The sequence below is a fragment of the Copadichromis virginalis genome, linkage group LG23 (assembly GCF_057382275.1).
Source record: "Copadichromis virginalis isolate Kocher_CV1m ecotype Utaka linkage group LG23, C_Virginalis_male_GT1.1, whole genome shotgun sequence".
Lineage (NCBI taxonomy): Eukaryota > Metazoa > Chordata > Actinopteri > Cichliformes > Cichlidae > Copadichromis > Copadichromis virginalis.
Genome location: NC_140639.1, coordinates 46,064,459 through 46,076,814, shown reverse-complemented (window position 1 = coordinate 46,076,814; position 12,356 = coordinate 46,064,459). Strand labels below are relative to the sequence as shown.

Sequence of the window (12,356 nt, the reverse complement as noted above, 5' to 3'; positions counted from 1 at the left end):
CGGTGCAGGATTTATTTGTAACCGGTTAACCAAACTTTAGAAGTAGACTACATTCCTGGTGGACTGATGTGCAACGGTAAAGCTACAGTGACTGTACTGCAAGTGGATAACATGATGGATTGGCTTCACATCAGCCCGTAATTTTCCTCCAGGTGTTCAGTCAGTATACACCTCGGACTGTGAACCTGGTGCCTGTAGGTGATATAGTGAGTGAATATTTTCCTTTTAGGACACTGACAAATGGGTTTTGCTTCAGAGTGTATCCAGCTTTCTGAAAGTAGTTGATTTGTGCAAAAGTACCCGCCAAACAAACTGCAGACAACTGCAAACCACTGCAAAGATACATTAAAACAACTTTTGTAGCACCGTCTTGGGCGGAGAGCACACCATGACTTCCGTCTTCCCTGCACTATTGCTGTTGTTGTTGTTGTTGCTGTCATTGAAGATGGGGCAGAAACACAAGGTGGTTATTGTATTGTTATTGTTATAAGGTCAGGTTATAGGACTGCTTTTTTTTAAAAAATTTGCACAATATCTCTAAAACTTCTGTTTCAGAGTGATGCTGAAAAACTTGTTCATGTGCCTGATTCTGCCAATGGTTTCTTCCTGTTAAAAGGGAGTTTTTGCTTCCCACTGTCACCAAGCGTTTGCTCCTAGGGGGTTGTCTGATTGTTGGGGTTTTCTCTGTATTATTGTAGGGTCTTTACCTTACAATACAAAGCACGTTGAGGCAACTGTTGTTGTGATTTGGAGCTATGAATAAAACTGAATTGAACTGAATTGAAGAGATCCATGTGATAGAAGAAGGAAAAAAGGCCGAGAACTTAACAGATATTTCCTTCAGACAGACTGTTCAGACTCTAAGTTTACCATACTTTAACTGGTAAACATGAACGTGCTGCTATCATTATTATGATTATTCCTCGGTTAAATGTGTGACTGACAGCAGGCAGTGGAGTCAAACATGTCAAATCTATGACAAGCTTTACAGTTAGACTGTGCAGGAAGTATTAAATGTGTTTATTCCTATATAATACTCAAATAAATAACAGTTTTAGTTGCAATTAATTTTTCTTTCTGCCTCAGCACTAAATAGAGACAGGGCTTCTCAGAGCCCTGACTATATGCAACAGCCCTTCTGCTGCTAATGTATAACCCCTGAAATGGAAGTGGCATTCAGTCATTAAACTGGATTCCTGAATGTGTTACCCACAGACCTCCACAGTGTCATGAGGTTGGGCTGGAGTGGAAAAAGAGCAAATGAGCAAGTTTATTCCCGAGGCCCTGATGGACAGACTGAGACTGTGTCTGTGTGCCTAACCTTTATTTATTTAAATAACCTTGGTACAAATCTCTGCATTTTGTGCCTTGCATTGTAGGACAATGGTGGTAATTATGAGGAAGAGCAGAAAGCTTTCTGGAAATGAAAAGCAGCGACCTTCGGATGGCATGTGAATTTTGGTAAGAGATTTCGTGCCGCTGTGCGAGATGCTTACCCTCCCGAAGTTTACCCGATAAACAGCAAAAAAAAAGTTTGCAGCTGCTAAAACCATCTCTCATTTTTGCATTTCTATTTCTGCACAAGTAAATAAACAAGATATGAAGAGTAAACATGATATTTTAAAAGCTGCCAGACTCTAGTTTTGACAGAACAAGACCAGCTGCATGCTATAGGTTGGACCCAAACATGACTTATGCAAATCTACATGTTTGAGATCTGATTTTAGCAAATTTCCCAGAATGTTGCTCAGTGACTCACCGTAAGTGTCTGTGGGCTTCTTCTCTAACCTCTAAACTGGACCTAGCCCCTGTTTCTTCTTGTGTGTGTGAGTCTTTTTTTTATAGCTCCAGTAGAAAGGTAAACCTCAGTGACTGCAGGGTTTTCGAAAATCAACACAGCCAGTGTTTAAAGCGGAACGAACTGAATGTTTGAAGTGTTTAACATCAATATTTCTTTGTGACACGCAGACGTGCTTCACAGTGGAGCCCTATGTGCTGCACAAGGAGTCCATTGAAGGCGGTGACGTGGGTGGTGGTGGCGCTGGTTTTGGGGGTTAAGAGTTGTTGGGCTACCACTGTAGCCCTCCTCTGCAGCTGGTCTGTGATTAATGGAGCCCATTGGGGATTGGCTGGTGTGTTTGGATTAATTGATTGTGACAATATTAGAGTGTTGATATTGTGATATTCAGTAATAATATTTGCTAATAAGTTTGGAGGAAATGTGATCATAGGCAAATTTAGTTTTGCTCCGTGATAGATTTCTTATCAACAAAATGGTCAATAAGTTGATTTTGAACATAACTCGCAGTTTAATTGACACTGAAAATAATGCTTTCTAATACCTCAGACAAGCTGCGGGACAGATGTCAGTGTGCATGACTGGAAAATAAGTTTGCTAGTTCAAGTCTGAGCTGCTGAAGTTGATTTTACTAAATGTAACCAACGCCAAGATCTAATTTCCAAGAGTTCATCTACAAGTGCCACAAGTCACATAAACACAGGAGTGGATAACGAGTGCATAAAAGCAAATTGATTCAGAAACACAAGTTTAAAAAAGTTGTGTAATATTTAAACAAAAACTTACATTTTCTGAGATTAACTTCGCAAATTCACAAAGAAAAAAAGTCCTGGAGCTGCCCTGATATTAATGTGGTGCAAAAATGTAATATTGTCTAATATTATGAAGTTAAAATATGAGCAAATAATACAAAATCAATTTGTAAGAAGAGAATCTGAAAATATTCTGAGATTAAAGACACAAAAACATGGAAAAAATTGGTTTTTTATTTTGTTATCGAACCATTTTTCTTGACTTCACAAGCGCAGATGACGCCTCTAAAAGGGGACGTCAGAAATATTTTGACATGATGATGCCAGAATTTCCAAATATGGGATAAATAAAGTACTTCTAAACTTATGAGCGCATATTTATCCAACAGTAAACAGAGTGGCACTTATATCCTACTCAGTTTGAGCATTCAAAGTCTCATTCACCCAAGCTTTTATCGAACATTCACACACGCACACACACACACACACACACACACACACACACACACACACACACACACACACACACACACACACACTCAGATGGATGCATCTAGGGCAGGGGTAGGCAACTCCTGGCCTCAAGTGCCGGTGTCCTGCATGTTTTAGATATCACCCTGTGTCCACATACCTGAATCAAATCATTAGTTCATTCCCAGGTCTCTGGAGAACTTCAAGACATGTTGAGGAGGTAATTTAGCCGTTTGAATCAGCTGTGTTGGATCAAGGACACATCTAAAACCTGCAGGACACTGGCCCTCGAAGCTGGAGTTCAACACCTGTGGTCTATGGTAATGTAATAAATTGTATAAGCCTGTATCTCGTATTAAGTGAACAGTTATGTATATTCTCCGGTAGGGCAGGGCAATATGGCCAAAAATATTTATCATGATATATATTATCATTACTCTATAATGTTCCGAGCTGGTTGTTTTTCACCGGTGCTGCTTCGGCTTGCGCTGAGGCTCCCCTGCCGCCTCACCGTGCCTGCAATCTTTCAGCCTCAGCGCTGACAGGAGGGGCAGCAAAAACACAGCCGGAGGAGGTCATCCTGAAGTTTGCACAGGAGCGAGCCATTCATCCTCTCAGGGGGTGGGGTGGTGGTGGTGGTGGTAGTGGTGGGGGGTTTGGTTCTCCGCTGTGGTGAGACTGAGGCTGGGAGAGATGAATATCCTGCCCTGTTAAAGTTGGGGATGAGACTGGACAGTGTTATTTGTCTCTTAGGCTCCGCCGGGCCCACGAGAAGCTAAACGAGCCTGTCGTTTTTCAGTGTGTTTGATTTATCGGTGCCATTAATTTCTGAACAGGAGGTCACCCCTTCGCCTTATCAGATTGGCAGCCACTTGTACAGCCGCGCCTGGCTGCTGTTTCTGTCAACAGTGTGAGGAGCTGTCATATTTCCTGCTTGCTGGCTTGACAGATATGATGGTGTGCATCCATAGGAGAGCTATTTGATCTTAGTCCGTCATACAGCCCGCTGATCAGGCTCATTACAGCCAGAAGATTTCTGTATTTATCATTTTAACGACAGAAACAGTATTTGCGATCATTTATGCCTTTTTGCATTCCATTTATTAGTCCTTAAATTTCATGATGCACTTAGATATGCCCAGAATTCTTATGGTGGGTGAGTTTCGGCCTTTCCTGTACTCAGCAGTGGTCAGTGGCAGCACGGTGCAAGCTGTCCATAGCATGCCAGCAGCTGTGTTCGCTTGCTTAAGCAAATATCACACATGTATAAGGAAGCAAAAAACCTTTCAGGAATGACAGAAAGAATGTGATTATGCTTCTAAGTTTGAAGGAACCTGGACGGGCAAAGATCATAAAGCACACAGCGGTGGAGAGTGGAACATCAAAGATATTAGATGTAAATTAATACAACAGAAAGATTGGACTGCATTGCCATTTCTAAGGTTGTAATTTAAAGACGCCGCGTGTTGAATTGGAAAATGTATATCTTATTTCCTGCACTGGATGTAGATTTCTGCATTTTTATTCAAACAAATACCCTTACCTCTTTTTATTTCTTTGAGTATTTCCCAGTAAAGACACAAGCAAATACACACACACACGCAGCATACTGATTTTCCCCATTCAAAAATGCCATTAAAATGCCGGGATCTCTCAAATATATTGAGTCTCATATCACCGAGAAGCCTCAGTCTCTCTAGATGCAACATATTTACAATTCTTCCCATCCAAAGCTCAAATGTGAGTGCAGAGTCTTTTTTTTCTCACCCGACTGTCGTACTATTAACTTTCTTGCAATTGCCATTCCAAAGTGGATTGCAATCTGTTCATACTTATTAACACACGTCAAATCACTGGTCACCCCAAGGATAGCTGTAAATGCGTCTGGTTCCCAGCTCTTTCCAAATGCTTCAGAGTAACAGTAAAAATGCTCTTCCAATAACTACATGACCAGAAAGAATAAGTCAAATTACCAGTGGTGGATTTGCATTGATGACAGACAGGTGGAATATCAGGGGAGAGAGTGTGTAGCTGATAGTCTATGGCAGGGGTGTCGAACTCCAGGCCTCGAGGGCCGGTGTCCTGGAGGTTTTAGATCTCACCCTGGGTCAACACACCTGAATCACATGATTAGTTAATTACCAGCCCTCTGGAGAACTTCAAGACATGTTGAGGAGGTAATTTAGCCATTTAAATCAGCTGTGATGGATCAAGGACACATCTAAAACCTGCAGGACACTGGCCCTCGAGGCTGGAGTTCAACACCTGTGGTCTATGGTAATGTAATAAATGGTATAAGCCTGTATCTCGTATTAAGTGAACAGTTATGTATACTCTCCGGTAGGGCAGGGCAATATGGCCAAAAATATTTATCATGATATATATTTAAAAATTTGTGATAACAAGATAACTGACGATACAATTGACTTCTCTTTCCACATGCTGAATGAGCATCATATCCCTGGCTAAACAATGCATCACTGCATTAGTTAGTTCCTCCCAGCGTTTACTACTTTTGTCATTAGAGATGCAGTAGGACTGGGCGATATGACCCAAAATTCATATCTCGATATTCTTTAGCTGGATGGCGATATACGATATATATCTCGATATTTTTTAAAGCCATAAAGTAAGAACAAAAAGAGAGTTCTTAGTCACACTGTGTCCCAAATCTCACACAGGCACTTTTATTAACATACAGCATAGATGTACAAGAAAAAATTACTCAGAAATAAATGATCAGCATTTATTAAATAATAATGCTCCATAAATAAAATAAAACAATGTTGTTTTTGTGCATAACAAAGAGCTCACAATTGTGCAGTCAAAATGTAAACTAACAGACGCTGAGCATAATAACAAGCAGCTGCTCTGTTCCCAGGTTCTACTGCGTGACTGACAGCCTGGAGTTTGAAATCCTCTTTGTAACCGTGTCTCTGAACAGGTGCCATTTATGGTCCTTATACACACAGTAAGGTAATATTACGTTGAAGCAGAGTACGTATCACTCCGCGAGGCTCCTTGGTAGCTATAATGCTCCAACAGTCCTTTAAGCAGTGCAGCTTTCGTAGCTTACCAAAGTCGTACCAAAACACTTTTTGAAAGGTTTCTGAGCACTGTGTACCACATAAAATCGGTTTGCGGTCAGTAAGCACAACAAGAATTCATACATAAGGCACACTGTCGACATTTTGAGAAAATGAAAGGATTTTAGGTGTCAACGCGTTAGCCCGGTTAGCTTGTTAACACGTTGACGCCGTTCAGCCTCATGCACGGGGCGATGCGCGGTAACTCGTTAACAGATATTTGCCCCGTTAATGTAGTTATGGCGTTAACGTCACGCTGACAGCACTAAAATAGTAATCTCCAAATGTTTTCTTTTTACCGACCAGCTCCTCTGTGATAGCTGCCGTGTCCATCTTGTCGTTGCCTGCAGGTGAAGCGATGGGGGCGGAGGAGCTGTGTTCAGTGAAGGAGAGAGGCAAGGCAGAGTAACGTTGCGTAGAGACACAGTGGACGAAAGAGAGGAAAACTTGCGGCTCCACAAGTATAGTTATAACGTAACGTAGACTACATCGATATATAAACGATATTGTCACATCTCATATCTCGTATAAAACTGTGTCGATATATTTAAAAACTCGATATATTGCCCAGTCCTAGCGTGCAGCTATTTAAAGCTACTCCAATTGTTTGTTGAGTCAGCTTCTTTGGTCTCACCACCGTGCTAGTTGAAGCGGACGTTTCTTCACGTGCTGAAACAGCTTTGCTGTACTCCAACAAGTGCTTCTGGTTCGAATGATGAAATAGGTTTGTGGTGTTTCCTCCCTTTGCCCCCATGGACCGCTTCCATGTTCTACAAAATTTTTTGCTTTGGTGGGTGTCTGACGGATGAAAACCAAACCAGTTCCAAACCACTGAAGTTGCAGCATTTTTACAAACCAATTTTGGTTCATCTGATTCATTCGACAATCCGCTTTCGCCCTTCTCATTCTCCGTCGCCGCCATGCCTGTTCGCCATGTGCATATAAGCGTATGAAAACAAAGGCACTGCGCATGCATGTTTTACCCATATTCTAGCATGATATTTCATTTTCTTATCGTTGCCTAACATTATACCGGTATTACCATGAAAGGTATAATATGGCCCAGCCCTACTCTCCGGACATTCCTCCCACCCCTCATTGCTTACTTCCATGTTCATTTGATCTGCCAAAGGCATGTGTAATTACCAGGTATCCACTAGTGATACTCTGGTATTGATCTGATACCAAGTTACTGTCTAACTAACAAGTAACTAACAAAAAAGGTTCAGATATTTTTCACAGAGTGTGTTCAGGGTATGATAAGCATCAATCTAATCGCACTGGTATCAATCTGATACCAGTGACAACAAGATACCAGTGGTATCGACTAGGGCTGGGCTATATCATACCATTCACGCTAATACCGGTGTAATTTTGGGCAACGATAAGAAAATGAAATATCGCGATAGAATATGGGTAAAACGTGCATGCGCAGTGCCTGTGTTTACATACGCACATGGCGGTGACGCAGAATGAGAAGAGCGAAAGCGGATCGTTAAATGAAACGGATGAACCAGAATTGGTTTGTAAAAATGCTGCAACTTCAGTTTGGCTTTCGTCCGTCAGATACACAACAAAGCACTATTTTTGGTAGAGCATGCTAGCGGGCCGTTGTTATTACCATGTTTTTTGGAAAATACGGCACACTTAAAATCAATCCTTTGATTTTTCTGAAAATTGACAGTGGTTGTAAATAGAAAATAAAAGTCTAATGATACTGTAAAGATACTGCTTTCTATAATCCTGTGTGCCTTATGTATGAATTCTGGTTGTGTTTACTGACCTCGAAACAATTTTATGTACACGGCGCTCGAAAATCTGTCAAATGTTTTAGTACGACTTTGCTGAGCTACGAAGCCGCACCGCTTGATGGATTGTTGGAGCATTACGGCTATCGTAGGCAGGCGCCTCGCGGAGTGATACGTACTGTGCTTCAACATAATATTACCGTATTGTGTGTGTATAACCTCTTTTTAACTTTAGTGGATATTATACATGGTTATGCTGAGGATATGTCGGCCAATTTCCACTGGAAATGACTTTTGGTTAAACTGTCAGCAAGGAATTTGCACTGTTACGTTTTTATATAACTTTAATGCACATAAAAAACAGCTGCTTGTTTACGTGAAAATACATTGATGGGGTTTTTTGCACTAATAAACTTGTGGAGTTGTAAAGTATTTTGTCTAGTGTCAATTATATCGTCAGTTATATCGTTATCGCAAATTTTCAAATGTATATCGTGATAAATATTTTTGGTCATATCGCCCTGCTCTAGTATCGACTATCAATATTTGGATTGATCCACCCGCCTCTAACATCCACTGGATGAAGTTTCTGTAAAGCCTGATGGGAAAACCAGGCTGGCTCACAGCTGTCAATATTAAATTTATTCACTGCATCAAGAGTTAAAGAGTTAGACTCATGTTTTCTGACATGATCTCTAATTATTCTACAGCTAACACAAAAATCCACAGCTAGTTTCTTTAGGGTATTTAAAGTATTCGTATTCAGTTGTAAAAGTACTCGTGCTTGTGTTTGAACTTTTTTGCCCTTAATGGGTCACAGTCAGTTAAATTTATTAGCGGATGTTATCACAGTTTTCTGCTGGGCATCGGGTCTCTCAAGAGGGAAGTCTGAATTTCTTTGTTTAGGCAAACGAAATGTTTGTCTGAACTAATGGAATTTGGTGTTGACTCTGTCTCCTGATTCATTTACACATCGGTGCTACTGCAGCTGTGTTCAACCAACACCAAGTCTTACTTTAGTATCCAGATGATTTCAGATGTAGCTGAGAGCACTTAACCTCTTTTTTGTCTGCCTTTGTGCCTGCTGATTAAAGCGTAAATAGTTAGTTTGAGAGTTCGTGCATCACTGTGTTTTAATTCTTAGCACTAATGTTAAAGGTTTTGCCATAAACACAACATTTTCTTTTACTTCAGAATGCTTCTCAGATAGAAGTGACATTTTCCTATCATCCATTATCTATCTGCTGCTGATTGTTTTTGCCACACTATATAATATAGCAAACCCAGCAACACTTGGTGCGTGTTTAAGGTGGTTTCAAACCATGTTAAAATGCTCAAATTTACAGCAATAAAAGGGCATTTTTTAAATAACTTATCCACCTTCATAACTGAGTTACGGGTGTGGTCACTGGAAGTCTCACTCCATCTGTCTTGTAACTCAAGCTTCGCTGTTAGCGTTTTGGTAGTACCAGGGACGTGTTAGTCCCTCCCTGTGGTGGCCTTTCTCATGGTTATAAGAGTGTGAAAGAGAAAGCGAAAGTTAAATGTTAAACCACCCCTCCACCTCCACCAAAAAAAACAAATAATTCAGTACACAATCCTTTTTTTATATTGTTTTTTGTCAATTGCCTTTATTTGATAATGATAGTAGCGACAGACAGGAAAGTGAAGAAAGTGGCAGGGCAAAGCTCCACAGGTTAGATTGGAACCTAGGTTGCTGCCGTCTGGAAATTGAGCACTTGGTTACCTGCTCACCCTTTATGTGCAGCTTTTTCATCTGATTTCCGTGCTTATGTTTTGCTGCTCTCCTCTGCTCGCTGTTTCACCACGTGTATCTCCTCTGCTCCACTGAGCACACATGAAAGAGGGCAAAGGAGAGAAGTGCAACTTATCTCTTGAGCACTCCTAGTGTTTTAAGTGCTCAAAAGGGCTTTGAGTGCTCAGTTAAAGGAAAGAAGAGCTTTGTAAGTACCAGTCCATTTACTATTGATCACGATGGTGGGCTCACGCACAGCTTTCTCATTGCTTGTTTTGTCCTTTTAATGTATTTTTCCAATACTAACTGGGAATCATGATTTTCACCAGCTTTTGAGTTATTTGTGCTTGTGTGATAAGATGATCGATTGATTTGGCGTATGGCTGCTTTGATCCAAAGCCAGCCCCTTTAGCTCAAGATTAAAGGTGTCCCCTTAAATGCCATTTGCTTTAGCTTGAGATTATAGACTGAATAAAACATGCACGTAGCTTCCAAGTCTGAAAAGTGAAGCCAAAGTGGAATCTGCCTTAAAACCAGAGGACAGTGTTTCTGGTTGGTCCACTGCTGAACAAAACATCAAGTACATTTTGTAAATTATGGTTATTACTAGAGCCAGAAAGGAGGTTTATCCCGGGCATGCTCATTGGCTAACGACGTGCCCATCGCAAATCAAGCGGCGTTTTCATTTTCACAGTCAGCTTCAAAAAGCTTAAACACTCCCCGCTGTTGTTAATCAACAGGTGACACCACAGTGATGATGTCTATATTTTATATACACTCTATGCTCAAGATGCTAGCTCTGATTATTCTTTAGGACTCATAAAAAGGTGTCGGTCAGCAGTTACTTTGCCTGCTAATCAGCTACTCTTCATCAGTGCATCAGTCTGAGGTGACTATAAGTGAATAACAGGACATGTCGATAAGTCATCAGTCTTAAATGCAGTGCAAAAGCACAGCAATACTGAGCTTGTAACAAACCACAACTAATTCAAACGCTCAAGCTGGCTCCCGCCATACTGTGACCTAATTCTTTAACAGAATCTAAAACTGGATCTCACACGGGGCAGAACATCTCTGTCTATTGAGTTAACAGTTTGCTCTGCACAGATAGAAATTCTTTGCCCCCCTCCCTTATTTTCCCCATCACAAACACACACTCACACACCCCTTTACCTCCCCTCACCTCCCTGCACACTCTCTGGTCAGCGTGCCACTGTGTGCCGATGTGTAACAAGTTCTCCCTCTCTTGTTTTTCATACCTTCCTTTCTCTCTCTCTCTCTCTGTCTCTCTGTCTCGCTCTCTCCCACCATGTGAAGCGCCGGGATCTGTGCCACGCTCGTTCATCTGCCGAATCTGTCTGGTGCTGATGGTGAACTAGTAAGTTTATTTTCTTCTGTGTGATATTTGTGCGGCGTGTGTGCGTTGCTTTCACATATCCCATGCGGAGATTGGCTGCATCAGTGCAACTGCTTATTCTTTTGTGTTGTCCTGTCCATTCTGTCTTTGTGTCTACTTTTTTCTGCCTGTTTTTTTCCTTCTGCCTGCCTGTCAGTTTTCGTGTCACTGCAGGCTCATTTCTTCTCTAATCATCTATAATATGACCCTTCACCTACCCCTCCTCTTTTTCCCCCTCGCTCGTCTTCAGCGTACATCACCCTAGCTGTGACTTTGGAGACTACATGTGGGGATGTGTTTGTGTAACGTGTAGTGGATGTTTCCTTTGTTCTGGTTAAAGCATAAGTGCTAAAACTGACAGAGGAATGGGGTGGAGAGAAGCATGGGAGACAGAGGAAACTCCCAGCCCTGGATCAATACTCCTAGTCTGGGTTATTATGTCTGAATGTGTGCGTGGGGTTTTTTTTTCCCCCACTTCAGTAATGAAGCCTTTCTGAAGCAAAAGCCACATGTTGCACGTGTGCAAGTGTAATGTTCCTGTTTGATGTTTTCCCACAGAGCAGCATGCTTATTTATTTCTATTTTTAAAATTGCAAAGAGTCGCCTTTTACTCTTCAATTAATTACTGACATCATGCTGTAATCTAGTTAATCACAGCACCAACAGTTTGCTGATTAATGTCTTCGGGGTGTTTTTACACTATGAGCATGATTTATGTAAATTAGTCGTTGGTGGAAAATAGTAGCCATGATCATTTTTTCTGGTGGGTTATAAGGACCAGGTCTTATGAGATTTTTCATGACAGCAGCATCGGTTATGTGCAGTGGATTAGTAATTAAAATGCTCAGACTGTCAGCCACCCAAGAAATTCAAAACCCAAGACAATCATATTTGGAATGATAATATTAACTCAGTTTGTATTTGCCGTGCACAGTTTTGGGGAGTAAGACATTTACGAGTCATTTTAATCAGTTACTATGAATGAAATTAAAGCTGATAATCGGAAGGTTGCCCATTCGGACAGTCTCGGCCGTTGTGTTCTTGGGCAAGACACTTCACCTACCGCCTACTGGTGTTGGCCAGAGCCGATGGCGCGATATGGCAGCCTCGCTTCTGTCAGTCTGCCCCAGGGCAGCTGTGGCTACAACTGTAGCTGCCTCCACCAGTGTATGAATGTGAGAGTGAATGAATAGTGGCATTGTAAAGTGCTTTATTATTATTAGTAAAGGGCTTATATGTAGAACACAGTAGCCTTGACAATATAGGGCTTTTAGGACCAATATCAGAAGTTGGTGATTTAAAAGTCAGATATAACAGGCAATTCTGTAGGTCACATGAAACACAAACAG

The 12,356-nt window shown here is 41.3% G+C and overlaps 1 protein-coding gene across 2 annotated transcripts in view; it reads left to right on the top strand.

Moving 5' to 3' along the window:
• The first annotated feature begins 1,393 nt into the window (after positions 1-1,393).
• Positions 1,394-12,356, top strand: part of LOC146681769 (semaphorin-5B-like) — a 43,250-nt gene continuing 32,287 nt past the window's right edge. The window contains exons 1-2 of one of the 2 annotated variants that reach the window (XM_085448094.1): positions 1,394-1,461; positions 10,929-10,989. The gene's annotated coding sequence lies outside the window, so the exon portion shown is untranslated. Of the gene's footprint in view, positions 1,462-10,793; positions 10,990-12,356 lie in introns of those variants that run through there. The other variant, XM_085448095.1, reaches the window with a different exon arrangement.